The sequence below is a fragment of the Carlito syrichta genome, unplaced genomic scaffold (genome assembly GCF_000164805.1).
Source record: "Carlito syrichta isolate Samal-C Ts95f unplaced genomic scaffold, Tarsius_syrichta-2.0.1 Scaffold311220, whole genome shotgun sequence".
Lineage (NCBI taxonomy): Eukaryota > Metazoa > Chordata > Mammalia > Primates > Tarsiidae > Carlito > Carlito syrichta.
This window is the reverse complement of record NW_007255316.1, coordinates 647,695-670,639: the sequence shown is the minus strand read 5'-3', so window position 1 is coordinate 670,639 and position 22,945 is coordinate 647,695. Positions and strand designations below refer to the sequence as shown.

The 22,945-nt window shown below is 36.0% G+C and overlaps 1 protein-coding gene across 2 annotated transcripts in view; it reads right to left on the bottom strand.

Moving 5' to 3' along the window:
- NRIP1 (nuclear receptor interacting protein 1) overlaps positions 1-22,945 on the bottom strand; it is a 103,835-nt gene that overhangs the window by 27,828 nt on the left and 53,062 nt on the right. Inside the window, exon 1 of one of the 2 annotated variants that reach the window (XM_021717831.1) lies at positions 14,388-14,577. The exons of the other annotated variant lie outside the window; for it this stretch is intronic. The gene's annotated coding sequence lies outside the window, so the exon portion shown is untranslated. Of the gene's footprint in view, positions 1-14,387; positions 14,578-22,945 lie in introns of those variants that run through there. 2 annotated transcript variants of the gene reach the window in all.

Below are 22,945 nucleotides of genomic sequence, written 5' to 3'. Positions count from 1 at the left end.
TTCAACATAGTCAATACACAGAATCCATCACATAAACACAAGTAAAAACAAGAACCACACGATTATCTCAACAGATGCAGAAAAAGCATTTGATAAAATCCAATATCCCTTCAAGATAAAAACCCTCAATCAACTAGGCATAAAGGAACATTACTCAAAATAATTTTCATTTATGACAAACCCATAGCCAACATCATACAGAAGTTGGAAGCATTCCCCTGAAAAATGGAAAAGGCTGAGCGTTCTTGCCTTTAATCCCAGAACTTTGGGAGGTAGAGGTGAGAAGACTGCCTGAGCCCAGGGGTTCGAGACCAGCCTGGGCAACTTAGCGAGACTTCATCTCTACAATAAATAAAAAAATTAGCCGGGTGTGGTGGCACATGCCTTTGGTTCCAGCTATTTGAAAAGCTGAGGTGGAAGGATCACCTGAGCCCAGTAGGTAGAGGTTGTGGTGCCTGTGAACGTGCCACTGCACTCCAGCCTGGGCAACAAAGTGAGATTCTTACTCAAAAAAAAAAGAGGAACAAAACAAGAATGTTCACTCTCATTGCTTCTATTCAACATAGTACTGGAAGTCCTAGCCAGAGCAATTAGACAAGATAAGGAAATAAAGGGTATCCAAATAGGAAAAGGAAGTTAAATTTTCTCTCTTCCCAGATGATATAATTCCATATCTAGAAAACCTAAAGTTTCTACTAAGAGACTCCTAGCACTCATAAACAACTTTAGTAAAGTCTAAGAATAATAAATCAATGTTCAAAAATCAATTGCATGTCTACAGACTAATAATTTTTAGGCTGAGAACCAAATGAAGAACACAATCTCATTTACAATAGTCACCAAAAAATAACAAAATACCCCAAAATATATCTAACCAAAGAGGTAAAAAAAAACAACAAAAAACACTGCTGAAAGAAATCAAAGATGATACAAACAAATGGAAAAACATTCCATGCTCATGAATTAGAAGAATCAATACTGTTAAAATGTCCATACTGCCTAAAGGAATTTACAGATTAGTGCAAACCCTATTAAATTACCAGCATTAGTTTTTTCCACTGATCTGGGAAAAATAATACTTAAATTCATATGTAGACCAAAAAGAGACCAAATATTCAAAGCAATCCTAAGCAAAGAGAATAAAATCAGAGGCATACACACCGCCAAACTTCAAACTTTACTCCAAGGCTACAGTAACCAAAACAGCTGGCACTGGTACAAAATAGGCACAAAAACAAACCCACAGTCCTCCCCCCCAAAAATAGGCACATAGACCAATAAAACAGAATGAAGAACCCAGAAATAAAGTCACTGACCCACAACCATCTCATTTTTGACAAAGTTGACAAAAACAAACAAATACTGGGGGAAGGACACCCTATTTAACAAAAATGATGCTTGGAAAACTGGCTAACCATATATAGAGAATGAAGGAGGACACCATCCTCTTACCATGAACAAAAATTAGCTTAAAAAGAACTAATGACTTATCCGTAAGACGTCAAACTATAAAAATCCTAGAAGATAGCCTAGGAAACCACTCTTCAGGACATCAGCCTCAGCAATGAATTCATGACCAAGACTCCAAAAATAAATGTACTAAAAACCAAAACTGAGAAGTGGAACCTAATTAAACTAAAAAAACTTCTGCATAGCATCAACTGAGTTAATAGACAACCTACAAAATGAGAGAAAATATTTTCAAACTTTGACAGAAGACTCCTATCCAAAATCCATAAGAAATTCAAACAAATCAACAGGAAAAAAACAAATAACCCCATAAAAAAATGAGTAAAGGACCTTGACAGACACAACTCAAAGGAATACATATAAACAGTCAACAAACATGAAAAAATTCTCAACATCACTAATCATCAGAGAAATGCAAATCAAAACCACAATGAGGTATCATCTTACACCAGTCAGAATGGGAATTATTAAAAAGTTAAAAAAAAAAACACCAAAAACCAGCTATAGGCGAGGTTGGAAGAAAAGAAACATTCATACTGTTGGTGGGAATGTAAGCTAGTTCAGCCCCTGTGGAAAGCAGTTTGGAGCTTTCTAAAAGAATTTAAAACAATTTACCCTTCAATCCATCAATCCCACTACTGGGTATATACCCAAAGAAGCATAAATCACTCTACCAAAAAGAAATTTGCACTCATATGTTTATCATAGCACTATCCACAACAGAAAAAACATGGAATCAATCTAGGTGTCCACCAATGGTGAACTGGATAAAGAAACTCTGGTACATACACACCATGAAATACTACACAGTCATAAAAAAGAAGAAAAATCATGTTCTCTGCAGCAACATGGATGCAGCTGAATACCACCATTATGAGCAAATTATCACAGAAACTGAAAACTGAACACTACATGTTCTCACTTATAAGTGGGAGCTAAACACTGACACTGAGGGCTCTTAAAGGGGGGAGAAAAGGAGGAAGGTAAGGGAAGAGAAACCACCCATTGAGTACTATGCTCACCATCTGAGTGATGGCCTCAACAGATGCCCAAACCTCACTGTCACACAATATACGTATGTAACAAACCTGCACATAGACCCTTGAAGATACACACACTTACATCTTTGTGTTATCATGATATGAGCGTAGAGACAAAAGATGATTGGAAGTAACCAACTAAGACAGACAAAAAATACCATAGCTGAGAAATCTCCTACACTTGATTCCATAAACTACTTTACAATATTGGCTACTCAGAGGACTCCAATCCACTAATTGTCAACTCCAATCCACTAATTGTCAACCTCAACAATTTAAATCTGGCTGGACCTGGTGGCTCACGCCTGTAATTCCAGTATTTGGGAGGCCAAAGTGAGAGGACTGTTTGAGCCCAGGGGTTCAAGACCAGCCTGGGCAACACAGTGAGACCTCTTTCTAAAATAATAATAATAATAATGAATTTTTAAAAATTTAAATCTAAGAGTCAGTCTTTCCACAGTTCACTTTCTGAAAGAGCTTACTTGCACTTTCCAACAATCTTTATCGTCAAAAAATCCTTTCTAATTTCATTTCTAAAAGATATTATGAACTTTTAAAATAGTAATACTAGGGCTCACTCACTCGCTGTGTAACCATGGGTAAATCTGTCTGAGCCTGTTTAATACGTATGACACCAACTTATTCAAAGGGCAGTTGTGAAGATTAAAGATGATGATGTATACACAACATCCAACACAGGAGTTCCTCAAGAAATGTTAATTTACTTTTTCACTTTTTGTGCTACTTATATCTCTAGTAATTGTTGATCATGATTTATATAATTTTTTTTCTATACCTTTATATTAGTTAGGTGAAAATCTATGCTTTCCAAAATCAAGCAGTATCATCGAAACTATAGTAAGTACTGTTTTGCAAATGTTTTGATATTCAAGTATTTTAAAAAATTATCTGTATAATAATCACATACAAAGTATCTGATATTTCTAATTAACTCCTAGAAGAATCTGACAATAAATGTGCTTAATCATGTATTTGTACATCTTACAATGACTTTACACTTTCAGTCATATGATACTGCTTAGTAAGCCTATTGATTCTTTTATCCCATTTTTGATAAAATCATCCATCAAAAGCAAGCTGTCCCTGTTTGCAGATGATATGACTGTATATCTACAAACCCTGAAGACTCCTCCAAGAAGTTTCTAGACCTGATAAATGACTTCAGTAAAGTCTCGGTAAACAAAATCAATGTACAAAAGTCAGTAGCATTCCTATACATAAACAACACTCAAGCTGAGACCAAATCAAGGGCTCAAACCCATTCACACTAGACAAACACACACACACACACACACACACACACACACACACACACACACACACACAAATGCCTAGAAATACACCTAACTAAGGAAGTGAAAGATCTCCACAAAGAGAACTACAAAATACTGATGAAAGAAATCACAGACGACACAAACAAATGGAAAAATATTCCATGTTCATAGATTGGAAGAATCAATATTGTTAAAATGACCACACTGCCCAAAGCAATCTACAGATTCAATGCAATCCCAATAAAATACCAACTTCATTCTTCACAGAATTAGAAAAAAACATCTTAAAGTTTATATGAAATCAAAAAAGAGCCTGAATAGCCGAAGGAATTCTAAGCAAAAATAACAATTTCAGAGTCATCATATTGACTAACTTCAAATTATACTATAAGGTTATAGTAACTAAAACAACCTGGTGCTGGTACAAAAATAGACAGACGTGCCAATGGAACAGAATAGAAAATCCCAGAAATAAAACCACATTCCTATAACCAACTGATATTCAACAAAGCTGACAAAAATAAATAATGGGAAAAGGACACTCTATTCAATAAATGGTGCTAGGAATATTGGCTAACCATATGCAGAAGAATAAAACTGAACTCCTATCTTTCACTGTAAACAAAAATTAACTCAAGATGGATCAAAGTCTTAAATGAAAAACCTGAAACTATAAAAATCCTAAAAGAAAACCTAGGAAATACTTTTCAGGACATTGACCTAGACCAAGAATCTATGATAAAGACCCCCAAAGCAATAAAAAACTAAAATAGACAAATGGAATTTAATTAAACTAAAAATTTCTCCACAGCGAATAAATAAACAAGCAAACAAACAAACAGAGTGAACAGAAAACCCACTGAATGGGAGAAAATATTTGCAAACTATGCCTTAGACAGATGGCTAATATCCAGAATCTACATGGAACTCAAACAACTCAACATGAAAAAAACAAACCCATCAAAAAGTGAGTAAAGGACATGAATAGACACTTCTAAAAAGGAGACACACAAGCAGTCAGCCAACATATGAAAAAATGTCAACATTGTTAATCATCAGAAAAATGCAAATTAAAACCACAATGATATATCACCTCATACTGGTCAGAATGGCTATTAGAAAGTCAAAGAACAACAGATGTCAGTGGGATTGTAAACTAGTTCAGCCTCTATGGAAAAAAGTATGGAGAGTTCTCAAAGAACTAAAAACTGAACTACCATTTGATCCAGGAATCTCACTACTAAGAATCTACTCAAAGGAAAAGAAATCAATATATAAAAAAGATACCTGTACTCATATTTTCACTGCAGCACCATTCACAATAGCAAAATCATGGAATTAACCTAAACACCCACCAACAATTGACTACATAAAGAAAATGTGATATATACATAAGCCACGGAATACTATGCAGCCATAAAAAAGAATGAAATCATGTCCTTTGCAGCAACAAGGATGGAGCTGGAGATCATCATTCTAAATGAATTGACCCAGAAACAGAAAACCCAACACTGCATGTTCTCACTCATATTTGGGAGCTAAATGGTCACAAAGATAGAAATAATAGACACCAGGGACACCAATAAAGGGGGAGGTGGGATGGGAAGTTAGGGTTCAGAAATTACCTATGGGTACCATGTTCACTATCCAGGAAATGGGGCATCTGAGACCCAGTCCTCATCATTACGCAATACATCCAGGTAACGAACATGAATGTATACCCCTGAATCTCATATTTTCAAAAAGCAAACAGCTAGAGTTTTATAAAAATGTTTAATAAAAAGCTTCCTTGAGCACCATCTAATTTTCTTCTTATCTTCATTTAACTAGAGGAAATAAAACTATTAGTTTACTGAAAAGGATAAGCCTTGTTAGTGATAAAACATGTATCAATTTTAATTTTGCTAAAAACTGCAATTTTTTAAATTGAAATTTTCATTGGAATTTAAAATGATCTTTATTAAAAAAATATATATTTATTTTAAAGATGTGGGGTACAGGTCAGGATTAGGTAAATAAGTGGTCTATGCACAGGTGAAGTTTGGGCCTCCCCTCAGGAAACTGTCCCTCAGTTGCCCTGGTTCAGGATCAGGTACCCTTAGTGATGTTATGTGCCCCGTCCTCCCTCCCTCCCCTGGGAGTGTTCCCCTACTGCCGATTCCTTTCTTGTGGTATTGTGATAAGTGTTCAAGACCCACTTATGAGTGAGAACATGTGGTATTCAGTTCTTTGTTTCTGTGATAGATCACTGAGTATGACAGACTCTAAATCTATCCAAGTTGCTGCAAAGTCCATGACTTTGTCCTTCTTTATGGCTGTGTAATATTCCAGTGTGTGTATGTACAACAATAAAATGACCTTGGCTTTTTACAGTGAAAAATATTATTGTTAAGTGTAAATGCTATACATCAGGAAATTTTGAAGATACTTAATTTTAAAGAACCTAAAAAGCAGATCGCACACTGAAGCAAAGATACTAGCCTTAAAGGCAGGTAGTCCAGGCTTGAATCTGAGCTTCAGGTACCAACTTCTCTGATATCCTAGAGTCAGTATTACTTATTTAACAGGGATATAAAAAACATTTGGTGAAATAAAATATTTAAAGTAATGTGCCTGGTATCCTGTAAATACTTATAAGTTGAGCAGATTCTATAGCAAATAAATATTATTTTTTCTTCTAAGGTAAAAACAAAACAAACAAAAACCTATAAACTGTATTGATTATGTCTTGTATTTTGTCAGCATCATAAAAATAATTCAAAACTTATCCATCACAGAATCGTATAAGTAACAGTAAAAAAACAGATTCATAATCATTCTAATTTCACTGCATACCAATTAAATGGTGGTACTGTACTACAAATATATCTTCTGAGCCAAATAAAACAAATGGTAAATTGAATTCACTTTCATGCTGATAGACATATACACATAAATAAAAAGGACAATTAAATAAGCAGAAATCACAGAATACATTTGAGATATCTGAGTTTTAGCCTAGGGTTTGTCACTTAGCCACCAGTATTAACCCTGGCAGCTTGCTTTTAACTATTTTAAGCCTCAGTTTCTTCACTTACAAAGCAGGGAGAATAAGCCCTAAGGTAGAGAATATTTGGGAGGGTTAGAGGCTGGACTGTATGAGACTTCTTAATTTTGGCATCTAAAGCTGCCTGAGATATGTATGCATAGACCAGTGGAATCAGAGATGTCAGGAGTTTCTGTCAAATCATCAAGGAATTACTTGAATCTCAAAATATTATTAAATGTTTCAGGCCTGTCAAAAGTTTTCAAAATCTTTAAAATTATAAATGATATCAGAGAAGTGCTACAATTTCCACAAATTACAGTGTTCTAGGAGGATGAGAGACTTTGTAAGAAGTTTAGTATTTCACAAATATGGAGAAAGATAATTTTTGGGGGGAGAGTTGGAGTTTCACTCCGTCGCCCAGGCTAAAGCGCAGTGGCATGCTCACAGTCACTCCAGTGTCGACCTGCTGGGCTCTGGCGATCCTTCCGTCTCAGCCTTCCAAGTAGCCGGAACTACAGGTGCATGCTACCATGCCTGGCTCATTTTTTATTTATTGTAGAGATGAGGACTCGCCAAGTTGCCCAGGCTGGTCTCAAACCCGCGGGCTCAGGCGATCCCCTCACCTCGGCTTCCCAAAGTGCTGAGATTACAGGCTGAGCCACTGAGCCTGGCTAAGAAAGATCATTTTTATACAGGCAAAACTAAAACATGGGTGTAATGCCTACACCCATTGTTTATAAAATTCTATCAAACAAGAGTGAGAAACTCATTGGTGATTAGACAGACTATTTTTAATGTAAATTTATCTGACAATTGTTGTGATAACTTGTTTAGCGTGCTCTCTCTCTCTCTCTCTCTCTCTCTCTCTCTGTGTGTGTGTGTGTATTAATGTACTCACTTCCTAATTGGCCTTCCTCCAACACATTTTCCACATTGTAGCCAGTGTTCTTTGTAAAAGGTAAATCCGTTGGCTAAAAATTCATATTGGTTTTCTATGTCACTTAGAATAAAGTCTGAATTCCTCTCCACCATCTAGAAGGCCCTGCATTGACTGGTTCCAGTAATCTGACCAATCTTATGTCATTTAGTCCCTCGCTCATGACATGCTGCTAATCAGGTGATGTCCAACAGAAATGTAATGGGAGCCACAAATATAATTTTAAATTTTCTAGTAGCCATACTTTTTCAAAGTCAGACAAAGGTAAAATTAATTTGAGTATGTTTCATTAAATTCAACATACCATGACTTCAACATAAAATCAACAGAAAATTCTGAAGCGACTGCACATTCTTTTTGTAATACTAAGCTCTCCAAGTTGGTGTGTACTTTACACTTACAGCATATTTCAATTCAGAAAATTCACATGTGGCTCATGGTTACTATATTGGACAGCACAATTCTAGCTACACAAATGCCTCTGGATCCCAGAACACGATTGGTGCTCTCTGGCCCTTCAGCTCTAGGTGTCCAGTTCCCTCTTGTTTTTTGGGGTTTTTTTTTTGAGTTGGAGTCTCACTCTGTCGCCCAGACCGCTCCCGGTCACTGCAGCCTTGACCTGCTGGGCTCCGACGATCCTTCCACCTCAACCTTCCAAGTAGCTGGAACTACAGGTATGCTACCATGCCCGGCTAATTTTTTGATTTATTGTAGAGATGAGGTCTCGCTGCCCAGGCGGGTCTCGAACCCGCGGGCTCAGGCAATCCACTCACCTCAGCCTCCCAAGGCGCGGGATTACAGGCTGAGCCACCGAGCCCAGCCAGTTCCCTCTTTTGAAAGAGCCTCCCTGGCTCTGCTTGTGCTGGCCCTTGACTTCTTCCCCAACTGAGACTCCAACTCAAAAAGGAAAAAAAAAGAAATCACCAATCGCCTCCAAACACAAGCTTTTCCCAGTTGACTCAGGTACACCTACTCCCCTGCAGAGCACCAAGGAGATCACAGTAGGCTTTAGAATGTCTCTCATTCCTTTTTCTTCTTGCTTGCTTTCCTTGCTTTTTTATGCTTGCTTATCATCAATCTTCCACCACTAGACTGTAATTATTGCTCCATGACGACAAAAACTACCTTTATTCTGTTTGTCATGGGCATGTAGGAGATACTGAATTTTTGCTAAATAACTACATGTCTATCCATATTCCTAGTTACTCTTTGATAATACACACACACACATATATATAATACTGGTAAACAATTGGCAGCATAATTTATATGCAGGAAAAACAGAAAATATATATGTAACTATTTAACTTATCATGCAAAATAAAGATACTTACAAGATATAACCTTATTTTCAAGGAATACATTTTTTATAAAAATAAACACTTTGTTTAAAATTACAAGTACTATCTACTGAAAAAGTAAAACTTTATTTAAATTCAAATCATAAGGCATTTTTAATATTCCTCCTTCCTCTGTCATTCAGAGAAAAGCAATGTATTAACTGGGAATCACATTTGTAAAGTCAGATTGCCCCAGTTTCCTAAAAATCTACAAAAAAACTTTAAATATCAAAACATTTCTACAATTATAGGGAGAAAAAAATGAGTAATATCTGAAGAAAACTAAAAAGTTTAGCCAAGATTTAAACAAATTAAATTTTAATTTTATCTTATCTATACTGGACACTCATTTTCCAAATTATTTACTATAATTATGAAGTGAGAATCAGAAATTAGAAATTTAATACCTATTTTAATAAAGTCAATACAAAGTCAATGTAAATAAAAATCATATAACTGATCAAGACTAGATAAAAAAATTACACAAACTGATCAAGTACATATTTTGGGAGAGACAATCACATTATTAAAGTCACAGACCATTTTCTAGGCTAAAATCTGAGAATAAATTGGTAGACAAAAAGTTGGAATAAGCAGTTAGTCACAGCTTCACGGTGCTGCATATAAAAAATGGAAAGATTATATCATTGAGTTTGAAATACTTAAAATAGCTCTACTATATCATATTATGGTTACCTAGTCAAGACCTCTGTTATTAATAGTAGTATAGAAAATACATCAGTAGAGGGCATGGCTCATACTCAGAAAAACAAACACTGAACAAAATAATCATTTTACACACACACACACACACACACACACACACACACACACACACACAACATAACACACCCCAGGTACTATACATTTGTCTTCTCATTATATCTTCATAATAACCTAGAAATAGATACTATAATCCCCATTTTAGATGGACAAAATGCAGTTTAAGGAAGCTAAATAATTTGCTTGGAAACTGCGGCCAACTGGTGAAGTAAAGGTCTGGAGATTTCTTTTCCATGAATCGGAGGGAAAGGGTTAGAAACGGTTTAACTGCCAACACTATGACTTGTAAGCTTATAAACTTAATTTTGAACATGAGAGGGTCAAGCCTCCAAGTAACTCTACGGCCCAGTAGTTTTTCCACTATCTCCATGCTTGGTCTATTTGGCTTTCTGGCAATGTCTCTAGTTCCTTGTTTATTTCTCCACTGGAAATAAAACCTAGCCATGAATCTCAGTCCACATGGATGAAGGCCTGACCCACTCATAGCTAAGTCTAGTTCTGTCAACTCCTTGAACTAGGCACATGATTTTTGAATGGACCTTCCCAGTCTTTAACACGAACACCCATTTGACACAAACCTCTAGGATCTACTTACAAACCCAAATCTACCCCTTGGAGTCTCATCTCTTCATGAGCAATCTGACTTAAAATAGTTCTTGATTTTACAATTCAGCATTTAACTATCCTTGAAAGAGACCATGCCCAGCAAGTACCCCCTTTGGAGGTCCCGACATGGCAAATGTCTCAGTTGGCTGCCTCTTTTTTCTGACCAGCCATGATTATACTATTAAAGAAAACACAACCATAGATATTAAATATCAACAGACTATTTTAATACAGTAGATTTATGACTGTACTACAGCTAACCCTTGAACTGTGCCAGTTCACTTATATGCACATTTTCTTTCACATCTATCACCCCTGAGATAGCAAGACCAACTCCTCTTCTTCCTTAACCTACTCAGTGTGAAGATGAGGAGAATGAAATCTTCATGATGATCCATCCACTTCCTCTTGATAAATAACAAATATATTTTCTCTTCCTTAACATTTTCTTTTCTCTATGTTACATTATTGTAAAAACACAAATACATATCATATATAAAATACGTGTTAGTTGGCTGTTTATATTATCAGTAAGGCTTCTGATCAACAGCAAGCTATTAGCAGTTAAGTTTCAGAGGAGTCAAAAGTTATACATGGATTTTCAACTGTGCAGGGGGTTGGCACTCCCACCTGCACATTGTCCAAGGGTCAACTAAATTTTTATGTCTTAATTTTTTAATCTTTCTTGATGACATCCAATATTTTGTCATAGGGCATAATCCACAATAGCACGTGTGTGTCTGTACACATGTCAGTTTGCTTTGATTCTATTTGGTCATAAGTTAAACTTTACTGTAGCTGTATAAATTTGGTGAATATCAACAATTGTTGTTTCAGAAGCATAAAATTGAACAAAGACTTAATATAATGTGAAAAACAAAATGATCCTTTTTTAAAAGCTAGACAATTTGTATTTTAGCCCCGGCTCAGGTACTAAGGCAGTTTTAATAACAACAGCTAAGTAATGATCTGTCTAAAGCCCAGTGTTCTCATCAGTTAAACAAACTCTTTTTTACTAATCCCTAAGCTTCCTTCTGCTCAGGTTCCTACTACTCAAAAACTCCAGTCTAAGCCTAGGTGACATTGGATGCCAAATAATGTTGAATGCTCATTAACTGAGCTTAAAGAAGTGTCACCCACATAAAAGTTGTTCTCATGAGTGACTTTCATTTCATGGCTTAGCTGAAATAACATGTTAAATGTTTGTTTTCTCTATAATTTAATGTACCTAGATCTCTCTGACTAAAGTTGACATGTTGAATGTTTAAAATAATGTGTTGATATTGGTTAATAAGTATAATGTACACAAATTTTTAAAATGAAGCTCTGAGAAATAGATTCCACAGCTTTAAAAAAATTCAATGACACAATAGGTCAGTATATGAGGAAAAAGAACAGAAACAATTTGGGGTGAAGAAGAACTCTAAGCACACATTTGGAGAAAGAACAACTAAAGCATCAGTCACTCACTTGAAGTACTTTACTAGAGCCAGGCGCAGTGGCTCAAGCCTTCAATCCCAGCACTTTGGAAGGCAGAGGTGAGAGGACTACCTAAGCCCATGGGTTTGATAACAGCCTGGGCAACTTGGCGAGACCTCATCTCTACAATAAATCAACAAATTAGCCAGGCGTGGTGGCACACACCTGTGGTTCCAGCTACTAGGAAGGCTGAGGCAGAAGGATCACCTGAGCCCAGCAGGTCAAGGCTGTGGTGGCTGTGTGCGTGCCACTGTACTCCAGCCTGGGAGACACAGACTCTGACTAAAAAAAAAAAAAAAAAAAAAAAAGAAAGAAGTACTTTACCAGGAAAACAATTCTGTAAACACAGTTCCTAGGTTGGTTCTAAAACATTGAATTCCTATTCCTTCAATACCTAGGATACTTTCAGAGAAAACAAAAACAAAAACTGGTGCTGGAAACTCACTACCATGAACACGGCACAGATTGAAACCAAAAGCAGTCACTAGAGAGAAGAAAATGTATGGAGCAGGGTGAGAGGGGAGGCTGGCTGAGTATTCTTTATTCATTTATTCAACAAATATTTATTAAGCAGCTATTATTTGCCAGGTACAGAGTTAAGTTAAGCATTGTGGATACTTTGGTAAACAAAATACAGTCCTTGTCCGTTAAAAACAATCTTCCACTTCACATACACACACAAAAGAAAAACAAGAAAACAGATATCAGTATTTCTCTATGTGGTATTTCCCCTTTAATCTTTCCTTTCTTACTTGGCTAATTATTAAATATATGCATGTCATGTATTTCTTTCGAAAGGGTGAAATATTCCAAAATTTGCAAACTTTATAAGACAATTACAGAAATAAAAACTAAAACTGGAAAAAGTTTAAGAACATGTTTCATTCTGAAAAATAAAGCATTCTGATTCTTAGTTCTATGGTTTACTTTTCCCCTATATTTTCTGATCTATTTTTCAATAAGAAAAAAACCCCACAAAACTTGGAGTATAAAAGTACAGTACTAATAATTTTGATGACTATGTTAAATTGAAAAAAATGAAGTCTTAATTTTGCCATGGAGTTCAAAAGTTATTTGAAAACATCCTCTTTCCTTTTTAGATAATATGGCCTCATTTTAGCCCATATTTTATGCCAAAGTTTGGTATATTCGCTACATACAATATATGTAGTATATTTGTTATTTACAAGTGCTTAAAAATGCTTCTTCACATGCCCATTTTCTATAAAAAGTTATCTGCAAGCAAGTCTAGACTAATGTCTATAGCCTCTGATTTCACAGGTCTGTTTCAGGATATCTTTATAATACATAATTAGCATATATAGAGCAATTATTTGCACATTTAAATGGATGTGAAATGTAATCCAAAAAATGTAAAGCTATATAGTAATTTCAAGAATACAAAAGTACACAGGAAAACAACTTTAACTCCAGCAGTATATCAGCATGAGCTATTTTGCTTCCTCTCTCTCCTAAATCAAATTCTCTGATTGTAATAGAAGAATCAGGAAGGGACAGACAAGGCAAAGGGCACCTGCAGTTCACATGTGGCAAGAGACTGGTACGAGAGGAATTTATCCTTTTCCCTCACAGCACAGATTCATGCGCAACCTGAAAGTGCACCTATGACCACATTTCAAGAATGCCCGAAAATGGTAATGGGTCAAACTCTAATCACAGATATTTTAATGATTTTGCAAAATGGTAAGACATTTATTCAAAGAATACTAAGGAATACCAAATTGCATACTACAAGTTTCTATCTGAAAAACATTCACATATTTTTTTTAAACCTGTAAGAAATAAAATGTTGCAATTTCCTTGTCCACAATAGAATCAAACTGTACAATGTTTATGCAAATCAAACTAGCAAAAGAATAAAATAAACAACACACTTCTTAATTTCCTTAATACAGTTTAAGGTAACATAGTGGCCATCTGTTTTCTTTTTTAAAACATAAAATCTCTTTCCTATCCTCTGCACCACATTATGAAGGACCTGTAAGAACATAATATACTGAAAAATAATTTTCTAAACTAATTATGTTCATAACCACCTCCATTACTGCTCCCATTTTGTGGTTAAAATCTTACAATATTGGCTTGAATTTCATCTCTGCCTGACATGTTTCAAGCAGGGAAGCAGATTAGTGCCTCAGAATACTTTACAGGGTTTCATTATCAATCAGGTTACATTCTCGGTGACGCTTTCAGCAAAATTATCTTATTCAAATGAACTCTCATGGACTGAAGTAAACAAAGCTGTAGCCCACTGTTCTTACATACTTTCCATTCATTTATTCCCTTTTTCTTTACTTAGACTTATAGCACGTGCCACAGAAAGAGTACATGTTAAATATTCTTGGAGTGTCACAATATGTAATGCAATAAAACAGATTACAGCCCTACCTTTCTTTCACAGCAGTGGTGCCAAGCACAGGTACACCGGAGCAATCAATTTGTTCTGCAGACAGTAAGGCTTTCATAGAATACTAATGTAAAATCTCTTTTCTTTCTCCTTTCCTTGACTCCCCAATGCCCGGGTCCCGACCAATACAAGGAGGAGGGCGGTATGTCGTCTGCTGAGATAACCACAACTACTAATCAAGTATACGTGTACAAGGGCACAGGATTAAACCTCCACCAAGCTTGAGTCAGGGTCTGAGAGCAGCTAAACACATGCACAGCACGGTCAAAATTAAACACACGCACACACACACACGCATGCACCATGAAAATACAGATGTGTCTACTTCAGTGAACTAATTCATCACACTTTACCACACCTCTTTTTTTCTTATCTCAGGGCATAAAATTACCTCCTGTTGAACTGAGGGCTTAGCTCCAACAGTGCCCAACAACAATTGTTTTTCTAGAAATGAGAATGATGGTCTATGTTCTCAGCACTCAACTGTACACTATTTTTTTTAAATGGTATTTTTCTCAATTGTATTATCTAGCACAGTTTACAGGGACTTATACTTTCAAGTGTCAACATAGGGTTAATAGACTCAGCATGAATTCTTAAGATTTTACACTTAAAAATGTATCATAATAGCTTAAGACTAGTTCCTCAAGAAAAGCATGTGCATTTCCAGTAATAAAAAAAAGATCCCAAATATTTTCATTTAACTTTAAGTTGTTGCATTAAGGAGAATTCTAAGCTATTTTTTAAAAAAAATTCAGCTCTCAAAAATCATTTAAAAAACATTTTTTACACTTCAGAATGATGGTAGCACAGTTGCATATTTGATCTCACAAATCTACAGTTATGGGGCTCCATTCAATTAGGCATTTTCTCTTGGCTTATTTTTCTGTTATTAAAAATGAGAAGTTATGACAATCATTGAGTAGGGTGATGACAGATGTTGCTAAATATTTTTAAACAACATACATTGCCTCATTTTAATTTGTCTGGGTTAACTTTCAAATAACTCTTAAAAAGTATTGATAGTTAAGAGGCTGCAAATTAAGCAAAAAAAAAAAAAAAAAAAAAGAGAGAGACTCTAAATAACTGAAAAACTTAAAAAGCTTTCTAAACCGGCTCTACTTTCATGAAAACACTTGGTTTTACAGTGCTAAAATACATGTGTCTATTCTGTACTCTTCCTTTTTCTTTAAAAAAAAGTCAGTAGAACAATTAAGAAATATTAGAGACCCCAATGAAGTATTGCAATAATGTTTAATCGATACTGATGCATTTGTCCTTGACACCCTGACCATGTCATCAGGCTACTGTCATGTGATATCATGTCATTTCTCCACCTGGCTCATGACCTTGTCCTCTAAATGACCTAAAGCCTCCCTCAAGTAGCAGGAGGCCCCTCCCCGCTGTCTCAGCAAGGTCGAATGGGTCAGCGTGTCCTCATCTATAATCCACCACCATTTGTCAGCAGGGAGGCTGGAGGAGGCAGGCTTGCTACAAGGGGAGAATGCCCAATTAGGCAGCTGTCACACAAAGCAGGGGCTGCAAAATTATCCCCTGTCAAAAGAAAGAGCAGCTGCGGGTGCCAATTACAGCAACCTTTCAACCCTTTAGGTACTGGAAACTACACAGAAGTAAATGAAGAACAATTAGTGATAACAAATCGATGAATTAGGACAGTAAATTAGAAATTACTAGCAGGTGAGCTTGGGTCATTCGCGACATTTAGGGCATACCAGACTCCAGGCAAGGGCAGGATGCACCGAATCACACAAACCATTTCCTTGCATATGGAGTTCCCCTCCAATATTTTCTTTTTGCAAACCTGAAGTTCTTTAAAACACCTTTTTTCTTTTCATGGACCCAAAGAAATTGTTCTTGATAGGAGGAAAATCTTACATAATAAGAAGTCAGTCTGGTTAATTATAAATTGTTCTTATACCTTATACAGACTATCATGTTGCCCTCATACTTCATTAAATTTTTTAAGTTGTAGCTCACAAAATCCAAAATATGAGTTCAAATCATCACCCTTACAATGCTATCCACCTTTTAAAGTTCTTATCTGGATTCTACTTCAGTCAAAAAGCACCTGGGTCTGAATTATGAGAAAATTGTTTTGCTAATATCATAATGTTGACACTAAGTTTCTCCATACAATGTGATTTTGTATAAGAAGAAATAACTCTAATGTTTGCTTCTTTATATAATATACATAAAGAAAATATCAACTATATCGATTGTTCTGCTCTAGTCCTGCAGAGTTTAACATATATTGAGTCTCAAGCAAGGAAAGCCAATTCATGTGTATATCTCATCCAACTAATTTATTTGCACTTGCAGACAAAGGTGGAACATGGAAAACAAAGTCCCACAAAGGAGGACAAATCCAAGATGGCTACCGAGTGTTCATGGACATGGTTTTATTGTGCCTTAAAAAGTCATCTTTGTTCATTAACAACTTTCTGAAAGTTCATTTTAAACTAAAATTACTTTTCTACCCCTTAGATCAAAAACATGTCTTCTACACCAATTCTTTGACAACTGAGAAACCTGAATGACATGTGCATTTCTAAAGAGAAGGGGCAATTGCTCAACTAGACTTCTAACTTACACATGGGTAAAAGTGAAGGGAAGGTGAGGCAAATAAAGAAGCACTTTACTCACCCTCCTCCAACACATTATAAATAAATCACAGTTGCCAGAGGGAAAAGTGTGTAATTCCTAGTTCCTAAATCAAGCCATTTAATAGAATTTCCAGGAGATAAATGTCCTGGGGAGAAAACTTCTCCATTAAAAGTTTATCTGAGAGTTTGATTTATAAATTATGCTTCACCCTTATAAAATTGGGCTTTTATAAATTTTCTTAAGTTTAGAATGCAACACTTATAAAGTCAGACATAAGGAATTTGAAGCAATGGCAAGTAGACAGCAACGAAGGAGTTAATGCCTTTAGAATTCAGCTTCCATCATACATGGGTGACTATCTCTTTAAATAATTTAAATCCTCTCCATCAACTACAAAGCTGTTTTGAAGCCATTTAGCTTTGTTCTTTACATGTGTTCTAATTAAGAAATGACCTTGTCATCACACACACCAGAAATCCGGGATTATTTCCTACAGCAAAAATTCACAGAGCCCCCCCAAAAAAAGAAAAAGGGGGAAAAAATAGACTTCTTCCTCAGTTCCTCACTAAAGGAAGTTGTTGGTTGGCTGAACGCTGGAGCAGTTTCACCGCATAATTTTTTTTTGTTGTTGAATGTCACAGGGCGGGTTAGTGTGACCTTGAGCTGCATCAGCAGCACAGCAAGGGTCGAGATGCCTGCAGGCGCCCTTGTACTGGATTTGCAAGACAAAAACCTTCAAACTGGCTGAAGGACATCTTAAATCTCTTCAAAGGTTTTCCGAACTAATCTGGGCTGCTCTTAGCAGGATCTGTGCCAGTGTGAGAAGCAAAATTAAAAACAAGGTCTTTGACAGGATGTTGTCTCCTCTTAACCCTTCCCAAGCAGAACAGAACAAATCACAAGCATTCTGGAGAGATGGTTTACCTAGGAGCATTCTTTCATAACAAATTACGTAAGCAAGCAGCCACAAAGGATGGGGCAGCTATTAGTCCTCAAAAGTAAACAACCCTTGCCTTATTATGTTTATTAAAGAATTCAGGTCGAATTTTCTCTTGTCCATATTTTAGTATAGTAAATGTGAAACTTAAAGCTCTATTTGTATCTTTTAGATTTATAGCCCAGTGATAAATTCTATCAACATTTGTCTCTAAAATTATCATTTTTAAAGAATAAGCTTTTAGCAGGTTAAGTCAAAAACTTCATGCATAGTGCACATAGCTTACCAATATTAAGGGTAAGGGAAATTACATCACATCACACATTTACTAAATTTCTTATTCCTAATATGATGAATATATTGTTAAGAGGGGAAAAAAAAACCCCATCAGAACAGCGAAAGTGAACATAAGTAAAACAAGGTAAAGCAATCTCAATCTTGTTATAAGAAATCAATAGGACATTTTATTATCGTGTTTCAGCATTACCAATTCACGGGCCAAAAGAGAGAGTATTAATACCAGCAAAGGGTGTCCGCTTCTTTCCTGGAAAATTCCTGAAAATTTAATTTAGTAGCTATAGTAGGCAGGTTTTAAAATCACTCCTCTAGAACAACAACACAAAAGGTGAATAAAATAGTCCTAACTTTCGAGAAATGACCAGTCCAGTAAAACAAATTGCCGTAACGCTTAAAATGCAATATACCCTAAAATCAGTGTGCCTCTATCTGTGATATATTAGTTTATCATCATCAGATATAACGAATGTCATAATTAGTTCTAAAGAGTATTTATATAGTAAAAGGACAGTATTTATTAAGGTACAGGAGGATGCAAATTATTCCTTTTTAAAAAAAATTGATGAAATAAATTCAAGATTTCACTGAGTAACAGCCACACTTTTCAACTACTTGAATACATACATATATGCTTTCCTAAAGGGACAGGAAAAGGGTAGAGTAATAAGACTTGATGAGTAGACAGCACAGGAGAGTGCACAGAGCAGGTGAATTTCTTCCTTAGTTGCTGTGCCAAAGGAGAGAGAGAATATACTGTGCTCATTGCCTTATTATACTTATTATAACCATAATTAGACAATGTATGTGACTCAAGTATATAAAGAGTGCTCTAGAACACAGAGAAGGCAGGCTACTGCTAGGTCTTTAGTTCATCTATGCATATTGAAGTGATGGTCAGTGATGGTTAAAAATGAGTAAAGGCAGCCCGGCAGAAGAGAATGGCAGCCATCCTAGGATCCAGAAATAGCATTCAAAAGCAGGAAAGAGCTGGGCGTGACATAGGAAGGGGTAGTCCAACACGGCTGGAGATTAGGCTGGAAATTCAACTGGGACCAAGGACTCTGACTCAAGGCCATGCCAAGAAGCTGGTCTTTATCTGGTGGGTTTACAGGCAATGGTACGATTAAAAGCACATTAAATAAATTAATTAAATAAAAACAGAAGCAGTGGAGATGCTGATGATTTAGAGGGGAGCAACCACTTCAGACCAGTTAGTGCGCAGAAGAAATCATGGTCAAAATAAAGCAGAGGCAAGAGAGTTGAAGAAAAACCTCCTAAAACAGTGAAGGCGAATTGGAACAATTGGAAAGAAATCTGGCTAACACAAATAGTGCTACAAAATAGAATGTTATTTCATAGCAACTTCAATAAATCAAAGATGAAATAATGAAAATAATCACGGTATCTCAGGCCTATGTTTTGTTAAACACTTTGTTAAAATGATTTATACAAAGTTCCAAGAAAGCTAGTAATTCCTGCAGAGGTATTTAATAGGTTCAGAATCAGCTCCTGTTCAAAATTTGAATTTTGTACATTTCAAATATCAATCTGCATTAAGTATTACGTAAGGGATTTGCTTCTTAAGACAACATGTACCTTTTCAGAACAGTGTGAGGGCAACTGCCCTTGTTATAAGAGAGAGATGTCTAACTTAAATTATAATGTGGTTGCTGGAGCTAAGAGCTTCATCCATCACTAATGAGAAAAAAAATTAACTCAGCAAACATTTATTGAGTGCTTACTACGTTCAGGACATGGAATTAAAAAAATAAAAACTCCCCTAACATTCTATTAGCTTCATACTTCTAGATTATCACTCATAACGATAGTAAGTCTCCAAATTTCAGCTCACATCATGACACCATCACACAATAAAAAGACTATGAGTAAAACAAATATTGAGTTGTTAGTCAATCAAGCATCTGACCTAGCAGCCACCTTGGTATGTCCATTCAACTGAAAGGTACACAGCACATTCTCAGAACTCTCGGGGAAGACCTAGCACCCATGTAATTTGAAGAGAGTCGTCAGATACTATAGAGACTGACTGTCCCGTTAAGACCTCAGAAAGAATTTAACAGAGTATCAGCCAAGATAAGAGGTAAGAGGGAATAAGAGTCGCCAGGGCCAAGTAAATAACTGCCAGAGAGCAGACTGTACTCTCAGAAAAGGAGCGCCAGCATTAGGGATCAGGTTGAGGCAAGTGGAGGGGAAGGTCACACAAAGGAGAGAAGGAGGAAAGTCTTGAAGAGAAGCCTACTCACTTCTTTAAAAGAAGACATCAACTTCATTCTGTGAAATTATTTTAAAAACGACCAAAGCTCCAAAATCTCTGGAGTAAGGAGAATCATCACAGGAGAAGTAGATGGACATTCACAAATAATAAAAAGGGCTAGTACCTGAAAGCCAGGGTTACTAACAGGGCACAACTAGGAATGACCTTACTGAGTAACCACAAATAAAATGACTTCTCCTTGAGTAATCATCTCTGTCTTATAGTTGCCAAGCCAACACTGGCAATAAGTTCCAGCACATTCTATGTCTAGACATTAATAGAAGGGTAAGTAATATGATAAGTCTTGCAGATATCAAAAAAAAAAACTGACTATTCTACAAACACAAAAGCTAGGTTACAACATTATAAAAATTAAAAAATATATATAGGATATCCTCTTAGCAACTGGAAAAGTGAATCCTATTAAGACAGCTGTTCTCAAAGAATGGTCCAGGAACTCCAAGGGTCCCCATGACCGATTAAGAAGGTGTGACTGATGTGAAGTCAAGTCTACTTTCATAATACTAAGTGTTATCAGTTTTTTTGTACCTTTCTCTCATGAGTATACAGTGGAGTTGCCCAGAGGATATATGTGTATCTTTGCTTTGGTAGTTAATGGAATACATCCTCATACATTCTTGTTTAACATTTTTCTCAGTTTAACTTTCTAATATGGTAAATATCAGTTGATATGACTCTCATAAAAAAAAGCTCTCTTGAGTCCTCAGTAATCTAAGAATATAGGGGGTCCTGAGAACAATAATTCGGAGAACTGCTCTTGGTAAAAGTCAAGATGTGCAATCTTGCTTGCTTGTCTTCAAACACAAACAAAATCTCTACTTTCTGATTTCAAGAATTTCTACTATAACGATGCCAGATAAATAATGTTCTCGGTGCAGAATGTCTCTAAAACCCAGGTGGGGAAAGAAAAGAATGACCTTTTTAAAAAGATGAGTAGACTAAGGAAGATATGAAAAATCTCCCACCTTTGTACTATTATTCTGAATTTACCAAGGAAGAAGTAACAAATATATAAATATATACTTTATCCAGGTTGAAGTGCAGCAGCACAGTCATAGCTCACTGCAGCCTTGAACTCCTGGGCTCCAGCAGTCCTCTCACCTCAGTCTCCCAAGAAGCTGGGACTATAGATATACTCCAAGACATGCGACTATTTTAAAATTTTTTGTAGAGATGAGATCCCGTTATATTGCCCAGGCTAGTCTCAAACTCCTGGCGTTAAGCAATCCTTCTTCTGCCCTCAAACTCCCAAAGCACTGGTATTATAAACATTGAGCCACCACACCTGGTCAGAACATATAAATATTTATAAAGAAGCTACGATGTGTTAAGAGCTGAAGTTACAAGGTTAACTAAATGATAAACCAGCACTTAGGAGACTCACAACTAAGTCAGGAAAAAATATAATCAACAACACGAGATAATACTTAAGAGAAGGCGTGAATACAGTGGAGAAAAAGTACTAAAGGATACATTTTTGGAGAAAAGTTGGGGTGTAAAAGGACAAGGCAGAGACCTTTTCCTAGTGAAGACACTTCACAGAGGTCGCATATGAACTGACTATGGATAATCAAGGCTTTGCCAACTGGAAAAGAAGCTTAAGCATTCTTTCAGGAGTGGGATGATCACTAGCCCAAACAAGGAAGCACAGCAGTGCATAGTATGTTCTGAAAACTTTAGGTAATCTCCTCAAAAAAACAGAAATTGCCAGTAACTAGAAACTAATAAAATGTGACAAAGCAATTTGATATCCATTGAATTTAATGATGAAAGATACAGCTATATTGTAGTGTATAGTCTTTTTTAAAATTTGAAAATCTGCCATAGGCAGAGCTTTTTAAAAATACAATAAAAAGCATGTCACTAAAAACATAAGATGAAATGAAAGCACGCAAACAAAAATTGGCCCTTCACTACAGATATCTTGAAAAGCACTAGCTTAGAGGACAGGCTACAATATGGTGGGAAGAAGAGGTGCAGAAAAAGCCAGCAACAGCGGGAGGGCCAAGCTCCAAGCTGGAAGCTTGGATAGACTGCACCATGAAAACTCTTTCTATAAATAATTGCAAAAAAGAAAACAAACTTGTTTTTTGAAAATTACTTGCATATTTCTAATCTAGAACAGAGAAATTCTAGTTATCTAAATAAAATGCATGAACTCTACCATTAGAACCATACACATTTTATGCAAACCGTAGGCCACATTGAGAAGATCAAGAGTAGCGAGGTACTACTACTCTTTAATTCAAGTAAAAAAAAGACCAGGGTCTATGTAAGAATAGAAAGCATATTCACAGTTTGATCAACACTTTTTAAACTATTTAATCGCTTCAATTGAAAACTTCATGGAGGAGAATAAAAACCTGACTTATTAGAGACTTAGT